This window comes from Aquarana catesbeiana, linkage group LG05, assembly GCF_042186555.1.
Source record: "Aquarana catesbeiana isolate 2022-GZ linkage group LG05, ASM4218655v1, whole genome shotgun sequence".
Classification (NCBI taxonomy): domain Eukaryota; kingdom Metazoa; phylum Chordata; class Amphibia; order Anura; family Ranidae; genus Aquarana; species Aquarana catesbeiana.
This window is the reverse complement of record NC_133328.1, coordinates 557,539,470-557,559,682: the sequence shown is the minus strand read 5'-3', so window position 1 is coordinate 557,559,682 and position 20,213 is coordinate 557,539,470. Positions and strand designations below refer to the sequence as shown.

Here is a 20,213-nt window from a genome sequence, read left to right as displayed (position 1 = left end):
TGAGAAAAGATTAGAGGAACTGAATTTATTTTCTCTTGAGACGAGGTGATTAAGGGGGGAAATGATCAACATGTATAAAAACATAAGTAGTCCTTATAGTGAACTTGGTGTTTAAGGTCATCACAGAGGACAAGGGGGTACTCTTTACATCTGGAGAAAAATAGATATAATCTTCAAATAAGGAAAGGCTTCTTTACAGTAAGAGCTGTGAAAATGTGGAATAGACTACCTCAAGAGCTGGTTCTGACCAGCTCAGTAGATTGTTTTTTCAAAAAAAGGCCTGAATTCTTTCATAGATAACCATAATATAACTGGATACTAATATATATAGGTAAAGTTAATCTAGGGAACATCCGATTGTCTTATGGGGGATCAGGAAGGAGTTTCTGCCCCTGCTGGAGCAAATTGGATCATTTTGGATTTTTGCCTTTCTGTGGATCAACTGTGATTATAGGATTGTATAACTGTTTTCCCTTCTATTGGTTAAACTGGATGAATTTGTGTCTTTTTTCAACCAGACTAACTATGTAGCTATGTAAAAGCAAAGTTGAAGCCACACCTGGGAATCATGCTATAAAAAAAAAAACAAAGCTTTCCAATTTCCCTGCAAATCTACTTTAATACTTGAATAAAATTGTCAGGCACTCATGTGAAAGGTTACGCTATCACTTATGCAATATTAGTGAGCCATTTTTAGTAAATGATCACATATAATAATAATTAAAGTTGCTTTGTCAAAGGTCCTTAAAAGGAAAGTGCCAAAAGCACTGTTCTTCACACAATAGCAACTCAATAACACACAATAGCATTTTTCTCCCTTTCCCTCACTTTGCTGTAGACAGGGCTACATGAGGCTGTTCTAAGTGCCCTAGGTGTATCTGAATGAAGAGACTATTTTATACAAGTTTTCTGGCTTGTGTTCGAGAAATATTTTAGTAAAACAAAAGCTATAATACGCTGTTTTGAACTGCTTTTTAAAAGGTATAGATCAACTTTTCTAAACTTAAAAAATTGCTTCCTACCAGTATCTTGTACAACATCCAGCATATACACCACCGGAACATGTACTGTAACATATTCCAAAGGTAAACCTATCCTTTAAAGAGGGAGAAAATACAGCCTAAAAAGTAAGTGATCACAGGCCACTAAAATTATTAGAGTAGAAAAAAAATATGGCAATCAAAGAGGTAATAAACCCGAATGCAATCATTTTATCATCTTGTAGCTGATTACCACTATATTAAGACCAGAAACACTCCAGCTTAAAGTGGAACTTTAGTCAGTCTCGCTAGATCACTTCAGGCTGGCCCCTTTTGTAGGTAAAGTTATGTAAAGCATTAAAAGTGTCTATACTGTTTAAAATCCAGTAATACACTGTCTCACTATGTTCTGTGCATGCTCAGTTGCTCTCCACTTCTAAGCATTTTTGCAGCACAGTACAGTATTGTTGCACATAATAATGTAATCACGGAAGCATGCATGCTAAAGAATATAGTTTTCATTGATTAAGACATTACAGAGAAGACTAGATGGATTGCATGCCTAGCTGAGAGAGCAAAAATGGCAGAAAAATACCTTTTTTGATCATTCTATGTATTTTCTGCAACTGGGCTTCCTCCCTATGCTTCAAATCAGACCATCTCTTGCGCAGCTGGTCCTTTGTTCGCTCCACACTATACTTCTTCTCAAGCACACGGACAACCTTCTCCATAATGGTGTCTTTTCTTGTATAAGGCCTGGGGTAGTTGTAGAGCCTCCCATCATAATCATTTTTATCAAGAATCTTCACCATAGTTTTCATCTCATCCAGGGACATAGGTGTTGCTTTTTTTTCAACCTGTGCCGGCTTATTCATTTGGGAATGGCATGCTCCTTATCCTCAGCCATCGTTCTGCTGCTAAAGATGGCACCCATGATGAGGGGCGGAGCTTGTAAACTCCCATAGAGCACCACGATACACGCTGACCCAGCATACAGAACGTTGTCACGAACAATTACACTGACCAATCCACAGAAGATTCGTAACAACTGAAGGTAAGCAGACCAGTGCAATAGTTCTAGGGTATTAATTGTTTGGTGTAGTTTGGCAACTGTACAATGATGCATTGGGGGTTATTTACTAAAGGAAAATCCACTTTGCACTGCAAGTGCACTTGAAAGTGCACTGAAAGTGCACTTGGAAGTAAAGTCGCTGTAGATACGAGGGGGACATGCAAGGAAAATTAAAAACAGCATTTTAGCTTGCACATGATTGGATGATAAAATCAGCAGAGCTTCCCCTCATTTCAGATCTACCCCTGATGCCGCGCACACAGGAGCTGACTGTCTGGCGGAAAAGGTCCGACGGAACAAATCCGTCGGACATTCCGATCATGTGTGGGATTCATCAGACCTTCATCTGACCTTTTCTGTCTAAAATTCCGATGGACCTAGAAATAGAACATGTTTCAAATCTTTCCGACGGACTCGAGTTCAATTGAAAAATCCGTTCGTCTGTATGCTAGTCCGACGGACAAAAAAGGACGCAAGGGCAGCTATTGGCTACTAGCTATGAACTTCCTTATTCTAGTCCAGTCGTACGTCATCACGTTCGAAACAATCGGACTTTGGTGTGATCGTGTGTAGGCAAGTCCGTTTCGTTGGAACTCCGTCACAACTCCGTTGGAACTCCATCGAAAAGTCCATCGGAGTTCAGGTGGGCGAGAAGTCCGCTCGTGTGTACGCGGCATTAGATTTAGAGTGACTGCACTTCCAAGTGCACTTTCAGTGCAAAGTGGATTTGCCTTTCGTAAATAACTCCCATTTTTTCTTATTTCAGGAGCAATGGTGGAAAAATTTACCTCACCACATTTCCTGCCCCAATTCATTGAAATGTACCGAGACCTTCCATGTCAATGGAAAGTACGCTCCAAAGACTATTCAGACCACCTTAAGCATAATGAAGCGTATACTAAATTAGCAGAACTTTGCACTTTTGTGTATATTAAAGCAGATATATCCTATGTGACCAAAAAAATAACAAATCTGCGTACTATATTCAAAAAATAATTGAATAAAATGAATGATTCCAAAAGATCTGGTGCAGGTGCAGATCAAGTATACGTGCCACGCCTGTGGTATTTTGAGAGTCTCCGTTTTCTGACTGACCAGGAGAAAGCACGGCCCTCTGTATCAAGTTTAGACTGTATCAGTCGAAATATTTCAGGAGATGAAGAAGATGGAGCATTAGAGGAAATGGCAAATCATAGATTTTTATTATACACTTTTATATGTACAGATAAGAAAATCTAGATTAAAGATAATACAGTACATACAAAATTATACCACACATCAAAATTTAAAGCCAAAAGTTAACAGTACCTTTGTACATTTGATTTCTTAAGGCAAAAATAACATGACACCTGTGGTTAGTACTGAAATAATCGCTAAATGTAGACAATCAAATTTACATATACCATTTAGAGGTTGTTTTGCCAATCTACTCCACGACCCAGAAAATATTGCATATAATCCAGGCGATTCTGACGGGCTAGTTGACTAGAGAGACATGGTGGGGCACGGCCTAGGTTTAAAAGCCCTTCAGCATCATTATGCCACTCACCAGGCATGACATCCCCAGACAGAGTATCTTCCCGGTCCAACTTGGATTGTGGCATGTAGGTGGAGGTTGTACGCCTTAAGAAATTATGCAACACACAGCAACAATGAACTATAGTGTCAATTTTTGGGGGCTACATTTATTGCTGTATGGAAGATACTAAAGCGATTGGCCATAACACCAAATGCATTTTCTACAACTCGTTTAGCACAAGATAACCTGTAATTCAAGATTTTTTGATCAGGTGTAAGGTTTTTAAGGGCAAATGGTTTCAACACATGGTCAGATAATGCAACACTGGATTTAGGAGCAGCTGAAAGGACTCATCAGGCATCCTCAGATAGTTCCGATAATCATCAGGATTGTTTTCCTTGAGCTCTTGAGCCAATCTCATACGAGAGAAGTTATCACGGTTCTTAAGCCACTCTTTACTCCATAACCTTTGGCTTTTGCTTCTGGGCTCCTCTGCTTGGCGTATAGCCATCACTCCATCAATATTGAAGGTGGTGCTGATGTAGGTGATGCAGTAGAGATGCTCACTACGCACAAGGTTCGTTCTGACGAACACACCCTATTATCCTTTACAGCCAAAGCAGCTGCTTCGGTTTGATGTGCAACTGCCATGACGCTGCACATGTGATCAGTTATGTCATCAGCATTTTGGTGGTTTGACAGTTTGGTTGAGCACACAAGCAAATGTGACAGTTAGCAATCCCGGCATTCCAGGAATGTAACTGGTTTTTGAAACCGTTAAATCGACGATTTTAGTTTCGCTTTATGATTTACTGCTGTTCAGGGGCTCTGGGCTTGAGTAAAATGGCAGCCTCCAGCAAGAAGAAACAGAAGCAATGTTGGGTGCAATTTACAGTACACACTATTGTTGGTAGCATTATTTTTAAAGGAGAGGAGAAAATGGGATTTAGTGGTGTTTGACCATCTCAATACAGGGCATTTACACCCCCCCTTCCTGCCCAGACCAATTTTCAGCTTTCAGCGCTCTCACACTTTGAATGACAATTACTCAGTCATGTAACACTGTACCCATATGAAATTTGCGTCCTTTTTTTCACACAAATAGAGCTTTCTTTTGGTGGTATTTAATCACTAGTGGGTTTTTTCAATAAATCCAAGCCCTGCAAGCTGAGATAACATGCACTGCATTGATGCATTCACACAATTTTAGAGTAACCATCAGCTAAAACAGGAATATTCCTTTATCCCATTGTTTTGCAAATCTATGTACACTACAAACTGTATGATTAAATCAGTTTTGATATCACTGTTTTACTAACCTGGCAGCTTATTATTCTAAATAGGAAACCTTCATTTTGTTTGCAAATATTAAAGATTCTAACTACCAGCAAGAATAAGTTCTTACATTTAAAGAACACCTGTCGTTTCAGATCCATCATGGCAGCGCCTGTTAGTGGACATCCAATCACTTGCTGTTGCCACGTCCCATTAAAGTGAATGGGCCTGTCGGTGAGTCAACAGCAGGTCAGAGGAGGAGCCGCTGTGGGACAGAGATGACAGTTGTTCTTTAAAAATTATGATTTAAATCAAGTTTATTTAAATCAAGCCTTTTTACTGGTGATTTAAATCATGGTTTAAATCGTGATTTAAATCGACTTGATTTAAATCAAATCCACCCTGGGGTCAGTTAGCAGTATAGTCAGTGTTTATCTGGAGCTCCAGATGGAGTAATCCTTAGGGGTATACTCAGGGCCTGTCACCACCGCAGCCCTGATTGACAAGATTCCAGCCCTGCCTTGGTCCAATCAGACGCCAGTGACATCACTTCCTGTTCCACGGTCCATGCTGGTCAGTGTTGAGCTTCCTGGTGCCTTTGCTCCTGGAGAAACACTGTGATCCATTCCAGCCAGCTGTTCAATCCTTTCCAGCTATCCAGAACAGCGGTGGGACCTACAGAGCCATGTGGAATGCCAGGACTGCACTTTACTTTGAGGAGCATCTTCTATCATCTTGTAAGTGTTTTTAATCTTATCCTATTAAAGTCATCATTTTAATACTACACTTAGGTCGGCACCTCCCCCACCCTGTTTTTTCCTTACCCTGGGGTCAGTGGATGGAATAGTACTCCAAGGGCCAGATAAAGGCAAGCAAAGGCCACATCTGGTTCCCAGGCCGCAGTTTGGAGGCCGCTGTTCTATAGTGTTAGGCTACTTTCCTGAAGCTGAAACTCGTTTGGCCACATAAAGCGAAGAGAGGACTCATTGGAAAAGACCCTGATGCTGGGAAACATGGAAGGAAAAAGGAGAAGAGGACAAAAGAAAACAAGATGGATAGATAGCATCATCAAAACAATGAATATAAAGTAAAGCAAGCTCCGGGAGGCAGCGGAGGACAGAAAAGATCGTCGCGCTATGGTCCATGAGGTCACAAAGAGTTGGACATGACTAAACGACTGAACAACACCATCAAAAGGGCACAATTCCTCTCACTGATACCAACAATGGGGCACAATTCGTCCCATTGACAACAAGGATGGGGCACTATTCATTCCATTCTTACCAACAGTGGGGCACTATTCCTTCCACTAAAACCAAAGATGGGCACTAGTCATCTACTGACACCAAAGATAGGGCATTGTTTACCCCACTGGATGCCAGTATATTTTTTACTCCCACTGGCCCTAGTCCAACCCCCTGAAGTCTGAGGGACAGTAAACTGGCCCTTTGTTTAGAAATTTTGGCTACCCCTGCTATAAGGGTGACATCTGCACTGTGAACTAGAGGGATGTATTTATAAAGAAAATGGCAGAGCTATTTGTTCTGTGAAACTGCCTGTACATTTGTTTTGTGCGAATGGGTGCAAAAACAAATGTTATAAGGCAAACCCAAATATAATTTTAGTGATAAACTGTAACATAAACCATGGTAAATGTATCACAAATTACCATCAATATTACTTCCTGAGAAGTCCATAAAACATGTGACAATCCAAAATAGTTATAAATATATCTACAGATCCACGCTTCAGACTATTTTACACCTGCAGCCCCCCTATGTAAGTAGGGAACACCTCAGTGATACCCCAAAAAAACTAAAAATCAAAATATAGGGAGTGGCGCTGTGTTAGAACAAAGGGTGTGACTGTAAAATTAACAAGTGCTCTGGTACGTGATATAAACGCTTCTTAGGAATGAAGAAATGTATTATAATGTGAAACTCCCAAAAATCAATGTATCCATATATGTAATTAGTGAAAAATCCTTATTTAGTGGTAGAGGGAATTTTCAACTATGTGTGCAAACAGTAACACAAACTTTAAGTTATCACCATTATATAACACGTGTTGACAATGGTATATATAAATCTACTAATTAGTAAATATAAAGTGACAAGTGCCAGGTGGTGCTATGTATAAAAACTATGGTTATCAAACCATTGTGCAATAATGTGCAAAAAACATTTAAAAATGATAGATCATTAATTATGTGTAAAATCCACAACTATGTATCGAAAAAAATCCCATATACTGTTTATTGCAAAGTGTTCGTAACAGTAATATAATGTGCCATGCACCAAATCCCTGTAAAAATCATGCAGAAGGTTCTTCTTTGGTGGTAAAGAGCCGTGCTGTAATTGTTGGCAATCACCCCCCAATGTGGTTACACTCACCGGAGCGCTCCACCCCTGCAGGGGTATGAGCGTATGATATTGATCCTGTTGGTCTCTCCGATTATATGGGTGCCAGTATCCTTCCACGCGTCCCAATCCAAAGCAGCTACTTGCATACAGGGAGATGGGGACTCACTGTCCCTTGATGTAATGCAGGTCCCCACTAGATATCCACTTTGATGTTAAAAAATGAAAAATAAAAGGTTCCACATAGCGTGACTCTGTTTAAAATGGATTCATTTATTTATATTAAACAGTCCAGTCATATAAGACTGATTTCACACTGACGGATAAAAAACACTTTAAAAATAGTGTTCCCAGAAAGGAGAGGGAGCTCACAGGCTCGTATACTCTCCACACAGTCCGGGGACGCAGCGCTAACATAAAACGCTGCTTGCGTTCCACCGGTCGGGTATCCGGAACCACGATCCACGGAAGTGACGTTGTACGTGCCAAGATAGTCCCGCCTTACGCGTTTCTTCATACGGACGTCATCGGAGGCGATCGGGTCCTTCCTGTGCCTGGGTATAGAGACGAGTGAGGCCAAGATGGCGCCCACCCGTCTCTATACCATAGGACGGCCGGAGCGACGTTATTACGTCGGCTCCGCCCACTTCTCTTAAAGGCACAATTTTTTTGTGTCATTTTTTTTAAGCGACTTTTTTTTTTTTTTTTTTGCATTTTAGTGTAAATATGAGATCTGAGGACTTTTTGACCCCAGATCTCATATTTAAGAGGACCCGTCATGTTTTTTTCTATTACAAGGGATGTTTACATTCCTTGTAATAGGAATAAAAGTGATCCAATTTTTTTTTTTTTTAAACAGTGAAAAAATAAATCAAATAAAGTAAAATAAATAATAATAAAAAAAAATTTTTTAAAGCGCCCTGTCTCGTCGAGCTCACGCGCAGAAGCGAACGCATACGTGAGTACCGCCCGCATATGAAAACGGTGGTCAAACCACACCTGTGAGGTATCGCCGCGACCGGTAGAGTGAGAGCAATAATTCTAGCCCTAGACCTCCTCTGTAACGCAAAACATGCAACCTGTAGAATTTTTTAAATGTCGCCTATAGAGATTTTTAAGGGTAAAAGTTTGACGCTATTCCACGAGCGGACGCAATTTTGAAGCGTGACATGTTGGGTATCAATTTACTTGGCGTAACATTATATTTCACAATATAAAAAAAAATTGGGCTAACTTTACTGTTGTCTTATTTTTTTATTAAAAAAAATGAATTTTTTCCAAAAAAGTGCGCTTAAAAGACAGCTGCACAAAAACGGTGCAAAAAAAAGTATTGCAATGACCGCCATTTTATTCTCTAGGGTGTTAGAAAAAAAAATATATAATGTTTGGGGGTTCTAAGTAATTTTCTAGCAAAAAAAACAGTTTTAAACATGTAAACACCTAAAATCCAAAACGAGGCTGGTCCTTAAGTGGTTAAAAATGTTCACAAGTACAGACCCCTCAAAATGTTCCTTCATTCAAAGCCAACATCATCAGACATGTAAAACCCCAACAAAAAACATCAAGCCGCTGTACACTTACATCAATCGCAGCCACTTCGAAAACCAATGTGGTGGCGTGACATCACGCATCTAACTCTGTCCAATGCATTTAATGACACCACACGTCCTCATGGGTCCCTGAGGATGTGTGGTAGCGTGAAACATGTTGGGCGGAGTTAGTTGTGTTTCTGTGCAATTCATGGTGTGAACCAGCCCTTAAAGTGGTTAAAAGAAAAAAAGTTTTTTTTACCTTATTGCATTCTCTGCATTAAAGTAAAAAAAATTCAATTTAGCTTCTCCCCGCCAAGCCCCCCTTCAACACTTACTTGATTGAGCACAATCACGATCCAGCACTGTGCCCATCTGAAGCAGCTTTTCTCCCCTTTCTCTCTCTGCTTTACAAACCATTTAAGCTCACCTAAGCTAAACAACATAGTTCTGTCTCTTCAACATTGTATCAGTTCTGTATTGCAGTTCACTCTCTGCAGTAGTTGGTTTATTACACTGTCAGTGCTGAGCACAGGAATATCCATACACTTAGCAGAAATCTTCCTTAAATTATTTAATTCTCTGGTCGAATGTTCTTAGACTACATTTTTTTTTTTTTTAAATCTGTTTATTGAAGCTTTTTGACAAAATAATAAACAACTAAACAGAACACACAAGTGGAAACCCACGCAGGGGTAGTAAGGTTATGATACATAACAAGAGAACTAGCACACTAGTTTTCCCCTTTTATTGGTTGAACTGGATGGACATGTGTCTTTTTTCAACCAGACTAACTATGTAACTATATGTAGTATGCGAGGTGACCACTAGAAACAACCTGGAGCGGCTTACAATCGTCTACATTACATACTGTAATAAGATCACAATTGGGGTTACAACCAAGGAAAAGGATGTCTCCATACCCAAAGGATCTCACATACAACAGGACAGAGTAAATTAGATATGGGACTTTATGTATACCTCCAAAAGTAATAATACCTTGTTTAAAAGAGTTACATTTTTATTTGTCTACAAAAAGACATAAAAACATGATCATTCCATATATCATTCCTTATATCATAAAATACATTACAAATCTTGGATCGGCCAGTATAAATATCTCTAGAACATCCTATTAGAGGTGTCACAAATTTGTAGAAGTAGGCTCAATGCGTTTCATGGAAATACCTCAGGACCTCACTGGGCTTTCTTGTATTCACATTTAACACAATGTGACGTTAATTAAAAAGAATAACTAATGCGCAAACCAACACACTAACAAAATAAAGTAAAAGTAAAAAAATGTGAAAAAACTGGGGCAGCAGCCATCACTAAAATGAGTCCCCACATAACAATGATATAAATAAAAATTGAGGTGGCGCTACCTCCTAAGTGCTTAATAATAGTGCTAAAACATATAATATAAGTGAACACAGCAGTTAACTATATGATAAAGCATAAATAACAATAAAAATGCTAACCCTACTGGGCAGTGATCCCGAATCTCCGGTGCTGTGAAAGATCGATAAGAATATTCTAATAATAACGCAAATAAATGAATATATAAGGGTTTGCCTTACTATAAGTGAGAAACGCACAGCAATTTAGTGAATATACAACATAATAATACCATAATAAAGAATAAAAAACTGTGTCCATAAATATAATCAAACAAAACATAGTTCATTTAGCAGAGTAACAAGCCAAAGATCAATTCCAATCAATAAAGTGTGTGTGCAAGAAAGATAGTGAGATGATTGATAGAAGACTGTGAAAAAAATCCAAGTGCAAATAGGCTTCAGCTCTTATATTATTGTGGTCACACTTGCTTCCACCATCCAGAATCCACCAGAAGTGTGTTCTAGCAGCTCACCTTAATTAAAGACCACAAGGGTTTAACAGCGCTTTCAATATGTAAAATCCTCAACGGCAGATCCCAATCTAGTCTCCTCTCCTCATATCACAGACCAAGGACAAGATGAGTGTGGCAGTGTTAAGATGGTTAATATTAATAGTTCTCCCACTGTACTGTACTACTCCTCCTCCTCTTCATTTATTGCGGACCATAAAAGATAAAGGAACTCTCCATAGTGTAGTAATTTTGTAAAAACTAACTACAAAAACTACAAATAAACAAAATATTCACATTAATGTCATAAACAAACATAATTTCATACATTAATAGTCAAAAACATGGGTTCAATGGGATATGGTTTCCTCACACCAAACAAATTTATAGTTCTATGGGTAAAAGAGGAGTGAAATATCATTCACCATATGGTTCAATTTTGTAGAAAAAAAGCAAAGTAAAAGAAAAAACATAGGGCCTCTAAAAGGAATTCATTAAATGGGTAACCTGGGCCAGTTGTGCACAGAGAAAAGATCATGTGTGGCATGTGTCTATCTCATGGCGGAACCTGGGGTGTCGATACCTGAGCTCCCTTTTTATATACCAGTCATGGAGGAAGCTCACCCCAACCCAGAAACTGCCCATGCATCCCGGGCGAGGAGCCTGCTAATCAGTGTTCACCAAGCCCCAGGGGTGGGCGGGTTCCTCCCCACTCCCTGTCATATAAGCCAAACAAAGGGGGCCAGGGAAATGGTGGCGGGCCACGCCACATGTAGCCCGTTTCCTCCGGCCACAGCCACATCCATGAAAACGGGCCAAAAATGGCTTCTACACATCTTTGACATCTCTAATAGGATGTCCTAGAGATGTTTATACTGGCTGATCCTATGCACACGATTTGTAATGTATTTTTATAATATATGGAATGATCAACTTTTTATGTCTTTTAAAATGTCAAATAAAAATGGAATTTTTTTAAACAAGGCATTATCACTTTTAGCGAATACACAAAGTCTCATATCTAATTTACTCTGTACGGTAGCATTTATCTAGGGATGGTACCTCCTTGAGTAGCATAACATTTAAAGGGACCATCATCTCTCTCTTGTCACATACAACAGGAGTATAGTAGTGAACCTTAAAGTGTTACTAAACCCAGTAATATGAAAATAATACATCTGCCCCCCCCCCCCCCCCCCCAGTCCCCACAGCTTATAAATCTTCTTTTTAAATTAAAATATTGCCACTATATACTTTTTTGGCTGATCTACCACGGTCAGTGCACAGTTTCTCCAGGGCTGAGAGTTCAGGTGGGAGGAGATTTTCACTTCAGCCTGAATACATGCCCACATGTGTGATGCCAATATCATGTGACCTAGCTATCTCTGAGAACAAGTAATTGTTCTCTCCAGCATAAAAGACACAACTGAGCATGTGCAGGTTGGCTAATCTGCCTGTGTTAGCTGGCCTTCCCCAGATAGACAGTGCAGGAGGGAAGGATCTGTGCATACAGGATAAAACTTTTTACACAATCCGGAGGATTAACCCCTTAAGTTCCACAGTGAGTATAACAAGCATGCTATGCGGCATATACAGACAGATTTTACTGTTGTGGGTTTAGTAACACTTTAATTAGAAGGAAGTGGGGAGGCTCTAACATGTATCACATAACACCCACATGAAAGCGGGGAGTAATGCTGTCATGGGCTCTGCCAACCACTTGGACCACGCCCTCTCATATTTCTTAGGACAACGGCGGTTTATATAAGTGTCCTTGTAAAGTGGTAAATTAGTATTTATTAGATGTTTCCAAGAATAAATAGACAGGGGAGCAGTTTTTTCCAATACAAGGTAATGGCCTTCCTGGCGTAGGAGAGCAGAAGGCTAACCAGTTTTTTTTCTGCTACCATAAGTTTTCAACCAAACCTAACAGGCATATCATCATACTGGGTCTCAAGGTAGTGGATGTCAGTGCATTAATCAATTTCAACACCTCCTTCCAGAACCCGGTGATCGTGGAAAAAGACCAGGTGATGTGGGATAACTCTCCTGGGGAACGACCACACCTCCAGCATTCTTGTGGATGAGAAGTCCATCTTATGCAATGTATATGGGGTGAAGTAAGACCTATGTATAATTTTGAATTGAATAAGCCGGTCCTGCAAGGAGATTAAAACCCAGAAAGAAGGATCCCAAATATCCCCCCCTGTCATCATTATCTAAATCTGGGATGTCCCACGACCACTGACCCCGCAGGTCATCAAGTTCAGGTAAGGACACATAAAGAAGTTGGGCGTATAAATAAGAGATTGGATTCTCAGCACAGTCCGCCCTCATCACCTACTCTAAAGCTGGCTAGGACAACTGAAGTGAGGCCCAAGGAAATTGATTATGGAAAGCATAGGAGAGCTGCATGTATCTAAAAAAAATGGTGTCAGGGCTGTTAAAGAGGAGTTCCACCCAAAAGTGGAACTTCCGCTTTAAGCACTCGTCGCCCCCTGATATGCGACATTTGGCATGTCATTTTTTTGGGGGAGGGAGTGTGTACCCCCTTTTTAGTGGGACATCCTGTCCCACTTCCTCCTTCCTGTTCTCGGCCGCCTAAGCGACTCCTCCTCTCGCCCTAGGTGGCCCCTCCCTGCCAGCGATCTTCTGGGACACAACACATGTCCCAGAAGATTGGCTGGCCAATAGCAGAGCGCAGCGTGACTCGCGCATGCTCAGTGCGCACCTGGCCATGAAGCCATAAGCTGTCATGGCCGGGTGCCCACAGTTGCTATGACGGCGTCGAGGAGAGGAGCGAGGCTCCGAGTGACCACATCGCTGGACCGTGGGACAGGTAAGTGTCGGTTTATTAAAAGTCAGCAGCTATGCTTTTTGTAGCTGTTGACTTTTAATAAACTAAAAAACGGGTGGAACGCTTTAAATTACGAGGAGAGTTGGGCCAAGGGCTTTAGGGATCCATGTGACACTATCTGAGAGATCATTTTAATCTTATACTTGGCCCAAGCTCCTGGGTCAGATATCATGTAAAAATGTGACAAGTAGTGGTTAGGTCAAAAGGGAGCATTGGGCGACCCCGCAAGCTTAGGGAAATTTTCTTCTGCCAAGCCTGCTCTCAAAGCCCGAAGGGTAGTGAGCATAAAGGGGGTTAAAGGGTAAGGATCCTGAGGACTCCCAAACAAAAGAGATTGAAGGGCCTCCAGGGATTGCACCACCGCAGCCTCCAATGTGGTGGTGGGGTTAGTCCTATTTGGGCATAACCACCAGGCAGTAGTAACTAATTGGGTGGCCAAAAAGTATTTGCAATAGTCTGGCAGAGCTAGAGTTCCCCGAGGTTGGGGGCACAAGAGGGTGGATAATTTATATTTATCTCATTATCGAGGCTGAGGCATCTTTTTTCCAGAAGCAATTTTTCAAGACCCCCTACTTTGATCACCTGCCCAAAGTCCACAAGGACCTAAATAATCCACCTGGCCGTCCCATTGTGGCAGCCACGGATAGTGTAACGAGTGGCTTCTCCATCTATACAGATCAGTTCTTACAGCCACTCGCTCAGCAACTACTCTTACATCCGGGATTCACTACTATCTCTATTTACTAGAGATGCTTGCTCCATACACTTGGGAGCCCACTTATTTGTGGGTTTCACTTGATGTATCCTCCAGATAAGGTGGGCCTTCGGGCGGTTGAACATTACTTAGCCGAAGACCCCCTCAGAAATGCTAGGCAGGCCCAATTTGTTCTTGCAGTGACTCAGTTTTGCCTCAAACATAATTATTTGGAATAGTATGATATTGGTAACACCTGTACATCACCAATAATAACCCTCTTGCAGCCCACATAGTATTTTATGGTCGCTATATAGACAACATCGTCATTATATGGAATGGACCAGTACATACAGTAGATACCTTTGCACAATATCCCTAGGAGCCAGTATTGTCATCTCCGCAACAACTGCACTCGCGATGAGGATTCCATTACACAAGGTAATCTCCTCACCAAAAAATTTCTGGACAAGGGGTATCTTGCTCCCCTTATTCGGGAAGCTTTTCAGTCTTATCTTCATAATCCCACTCGTAACTCCAGGAGCACTGCCATATCCATATCCAAATCCCACGCAATTTCATGCTCTATACAAAAAAATCGAATGGATCCTACGGAAGCACTGGTCCATAATACTAGAGGATCCTTTTCTGTCACCTTCACTCACAACACACCCAAAGGTTCCCTATCGTAGGGCCAGGAATATTTAAAGTAAATTGGCCCCTAGTAAACTAAAACATTCTCAGGATCATAACACTCAATGATCTATCACTCTCATCCCCCTCATTGGTATGTTCCAGTTTAAGAAAAAACTTTGCCTTACATGTGATTTCGTCTAATATGATCAGAAAACTTTCACAGTGAAAAGGAAAATGCACACCATCAGAGAATTCTACAACTGCTAAACTGAGTATGTTGTATATTGTTTGACATGCCCATGTGGGTTGTTTTAAGTAGGTAGAACCATCAGGACCCTACGCACACATGATAAACACAGTGTCCCAAGACATTTTCTGGAGCATCACCAAAAATCTACCAAAGGACTCAAGTGTGAGTCATCAAGGCCATCCCTGCAACAAACCCTGCGGCTGAATGTTTCAAACGTCTATGCCAGCAAGAGACATACTGAATTTACTTTCCTAATACTCTTACTCCCGGGGGGCTGAATGAGGAAAATGACGTTCATACACTGTTGTGAATGTTTTGGGTTGTTCCCTCTATTATGTATCAACATTATATATGGTATTTAATTTGTTCTGTTCACTTTTTATGATTCTATTATTATTTTTTTATTTCATTTTAATTGATTTTTTTTTGCTATTTTTTTTATTTAATGTAATGATTTTATAATGGTTTTGAATACAGCATCTATTGCCACCACATAAGCATGTGTATGTGCATATATATACGTTTATATATGTTTATATGTTGTAAACCTGCTACCATATGACGCCCAACTGGCATTATATTTAATCTGTATATTTGGTGTATTTAGTATATATTTGTATTTGGATACTCTTACAATTTATCCTTGTTATACGTATATATTGTTTTATCTTATTTTCATTTTTATGTACATGCTGGAGCTGCTGGTCACTGCAGTCAACTTCCTTAGGCCTGAAGAAGGAGCTAGATGCTCCGAGCACGTAGCCTTGCCTTGCTTTCATCTGGTTCTCCCATCCTTCGGGTGACGTCACTTCTGCCGCGTGTTTCACGCTGGGTAGCGTGGTCTCTAGGGGTTCCTCCAGGCTCCCGAGTTGGCCATCTCCCTCCCCAGCAGTTGGAAACCGATGCCAGCGGTCCTGCAGGACCGATTTAGGAGGAACCAACATCTACATACCTTTTACCAGATGGGCATACTTTCTATTTACATTTTGTGAGTGTTTTTAATCCTCCTTTAATGAGGGACCTTAAGGGGGGGAGTATTGTCATAGATCAGTAAAGCTGATTTGCTACCTGTGGTTCCACCAATGTGTTTATTTTTACCTTATTTCTGTACAGGACTGAGAGGTATAGACATTACTAGATTCCATCTGCTGATTGATATAGTAGCTACACAGCCAGTCCATGCTAACTCTCTCAGTCAACCTCCCTATCTTAGCTGTGCTCAGACCAGGTATAAAAATTTTAAAAAAATTATACAAAGTTCCAATGTGTTTTGAGGGTTTTACAATACTGCCTGTCTCAGGGCTAAAGACAAATAATAAAATATAATAGGATCAATTCACATAACATAATACCAAGATAAGGATATTTATTTCAGAACGTTGACAGTTATTTTCAATTGAGTCAAATAAGATCTGAAAACTCCAGGCTAAGCTCACCTTTTCCAGAAAATAGCCTATAAGGTCAAGGGCCTCCGTGGATATTAAAAAACTGTACAGCTTTGTAAAGTGTTCAATAATATTATTGTCATACCTGTAGGCCATTTGGGTCCCCTTAAAAGTCCTAGCCTGAAGACTCCCAGTTAGCAATGCCCTGGCTTGTTGCTAGGAAACAAAAAACATTGCCTTTCAATTCTTTAATGCTGGGGTAAGCATCCAATTATTTTTACATCCTAGCAACAAGCCAGGATATGAAGGTTGCTAAATGGGAATGTTCAGGCCAAGCTTCTGAGGGGACCCAAATGACCCACAGGTATGAAAATGATATCACTGAAGAGTAATTCACAATGTGTGAGCATTCCCTACTCTGCAGCATGACAGCCCAGCTTCCTGGCAGCTGCTCCTTCTGCACTGAGAATGTGCACTCATTTTAAAACACAGAAGCGAACCCATTAGGTAACGGAAATGACGTTCCATCAGCTGCGCATGCGTTCCACCACTACCATGTTTGCTAATCTGACAGAACAACTGCAGTCAGAAAGCATCAGTGGACACCTTACTACCCCCAGCTACGTCTTGAATTTCAAAGTAATTTTAGCAATAACGTGAGCGTGTTTAACCACTTGCCGACTGGCTCACACCAATATACATCGGCAAAGTGGCACGGGTGCGCAAAACAACATACCCATACGTTGCTGCATCATCTGCTGCTAGCGGGCGGGCGTGAACGCCACTGGCGGCGTGCGCGGGCCGCCGGAGCATGCCCGCAGATCCCGCGGACTCAATGTCTGCCGGTGGCCCGTGATCGTGGCACGGAGAGGTAGAATGGGGAGATGCCTATGTAAGCAAGGCATTTCCCTGTTCTGCCTGGCAACATGACAGGGATCTAAGGCTCCCAGTGATCTGGAGCAGTGATCTCTGTCATGTTCTAGTGAGCATATCCCCCCTACAGTTAGAACATGCTGAGGGAGCACAGTTAACCCCTTGATCGCCCCCTAGCGTGTAACCCCTTCCCTGCCAGTGACATTTGCACAGTAATCAGTGCATTTTTATAGCACTTATCGCTATATATATATATATATATATATATATATATATATATATATAAATGCCAATGGTCCCAAAATAGTGTCAAAAGTGTCCGATCTGTCCGCCGCAATGTCGCAGTCATGATAAAAATCACAGATCGCCGCCATTGCTAATAAAAAAAAATTATGAATAAAAATGCCATAAATGTATCCCCTATTTTGTAGACGTGATAACTTTTTTGCAAACCAATCAATATACGCTTATAGCGATTTTTTTTTACCAAAAATATGTAGAAGAATACATATTGGCCTAAACTGTGGAAGAAATTCATTTTTATATATATTTTTGAGGGACATTTATTAAAGCAAAAAGTAAAAAATATAGCTTTTTTTTCAAAATTGTTGCTCTTTTTTTGTTTATAGCGCAAAAAATAAAAAATGCAGAGGTGATCAAATACCACCAAAAGAAAGCTCTTTGTGGGGAAAAAAAGGACTTCAATTTTGTTTGGGTACAACGTCGCACGACTGCGCAATTGTCAGTTAAAGCGACGCAGTACTGTATCGCTAAAAAGGGTTTGGTCAGGAAAGGTGTAAATCCTTCCGGGGCTGAAGTGGATAAATAAATATAGTATATTGACATCTGTGATACTGTTTGGATGTTTAATTTTGAAAGCCTACAGGTTTAGCGCTGAGCAGTGCAGAGTGTACCAACATGGCCTCTGCCAATTCCAACTGCTGGCGTCCAGCTTCTTTCAAAATGTAACATGCAAATAGCATCACAGATGTCAATATACTATGATTATTTATATACGCTCACTTTATTGCTAAAATTATTCTGAAATTCAAAACATAGCTGAATGTTGTAAGATGTCCGCTGCCGCCTTCTGACTGCCGGTGTTCTGTCAGATTAGCGAACCTGGTAGCGGTGGAACACATGCGCAGTTGATGGAACGTCACTTCCTTTACCTAATCTGACGGGTTCGCTATCCTGACAGAACAGTGGCACAGGAGGCCAGCTTCTGTGTTTACAACACAGGGCATTGGGGAGCACAGGGCTAGTGATAGAGGTGGCAGTACTGAGTGCTGCCATGCTCTGAATGAAAAAAAAAAAAGCCTCGCTGACAGGAGTGACACTGCAGTCAGTCCTGTCAGTGAGAGGCAGGGAGAAGAGAGCAGTTGGAGCTCTCAGCACACCCTCCTCTCCATACAGCTGCTGTTACCAGGGCACATGCCCCTTCTAGAACCCACCCCACCTTTTCCCAGCCCTGGTTTCATGGAGCCCTGGTTGAAAGACTGTCTTAGAACACATGGAGCTAATAAATACAAAATAGTGTGAAATAAGTTATCAAATAACAGTGCCCTGGCACACAGCCCAGCTTGGCATAAATGATAAAGAACAAGCACCTTGTTTCTAAAAGTCATGTGGCACACAGCCCAGTTTTTGACAGCTACAGCATAAAGACATATAAAAGGAAATGTCAGCAAGCTTCAGTAATGTGCTGTGAAACAAAAACAAAGGTTTGCTTACCTTATAGAACATGCAACCTAGAATTGCTTATTGTAGTATGGTTACAGCTTCTCTGTGATGGACTGGAACAGCCGAGAGAGGGAAAATAGATGGTGAAGGAAGAATGAGGAAACAGTGGAAAGCTTAGCATACAGTAAATGTTAGCAGGGAGAAGGAAAACCTCACTTGGCAGGTGTTAGAGGTGCATTGTGATTTACAGCCTGAACAAGCATTCAGCCAATAAGGTCAGAACCCCTGATCTGCATACATTGGTCGGCGCATCCTATTACATTAGGGTGTGCATCCCATAGCACAAACACACATGTGTGTATATCAGCAGAGCAGTGGAGAGTATCAGTAGAGAAAAGATCAGTGTCAGTAGGGCAGTGGACAGTGCCAATAGTTTTTTATTTTTATAATTTTTGTAGTCTTTTTTTACAATTTTTTTTACTTTTTTTTTTAAATATTGTTTTTTATTACTTTTTTTTTTTTTATTTATTTTTTTTAGGAGCCCCATTATGGGGCTTTGGTGAAATATCAAGGGTCTAAACAGACCCCTGATGTGTCACTTTTTGAGACAGAGGAAGAAATTGAGATTCCCCAGTCCCTTTCTCTGCAGTTTACTATGCTTCAGTTAAGAATGAAGACAGGAGCAATAAGTACAGATCACTCACTGTGTTCATTCAAAAAAGGAAGGGGCCGGTTAATTAAATATTTACCAGCCCCTTCCTAGCTCCTGAGAGGAGAGGAGGGAAGCTGGCAGCACTGTAGGCGGGGGACAAGAAGCAGCCCAGGCAAACCCGGCACGACCTGTGCACACGCCTATATCTGCATACTTGTTCCACAGTGAAGACAGTAAGTACTGGTACAGTCCTTTACAGCCTGACAACTAGTATTTAAAAACAAAAAAGCAGAAATGGCAGTCTCCATATTTCTGTCTGTACAGGTTTTCTTTAATATGACCCGACCCCTAAACATAACTAGTTCATTTCAGTTTAAAGTGGGAGTCCGGGCAAAACCTTACTAAGCCTAAACCTGATCCCACCCCCATTGTAAGCCCTATACTAACTACTCTGTAAAGGAAAGATGTGTGTACTTACCTAATCTAAGGGTGTTCTAGTCTGGTCATGTGATCTCCCCAGGGAAGAGGGGAGAGCAGCGATAATGGGTGCCTCATAGTAAGCCTATAGGTTATGACGTCACCCAGGCCTTGCAGCCATT

At 40.9% G+C, this 20,213-nt stretch overlaps 1 protein-coding gene across 1 annotated transcript in view; it reads right to left on the bottom strand.

The window, feature by feature from the left end:
* LOC141146135 (carbonic anhydrase 13-like) overlaps positions 1–19,136 on the bottom strand; it is a 68,248-nt gene extending 49,112 nt beyond the window's left edge. The window contains exon 1 of the mRNA XM_073632891.1: positions 19,014–19,136. The gene's annotated coding sequence lies outside the window, so the exon portion shown is untranslated. The remainder of the gene's footprint in view (positions 1–19,013) is intronic.
* Between the last annotated feature and the right edge of the window lie 1,077 nt (positions 19,137–20,213).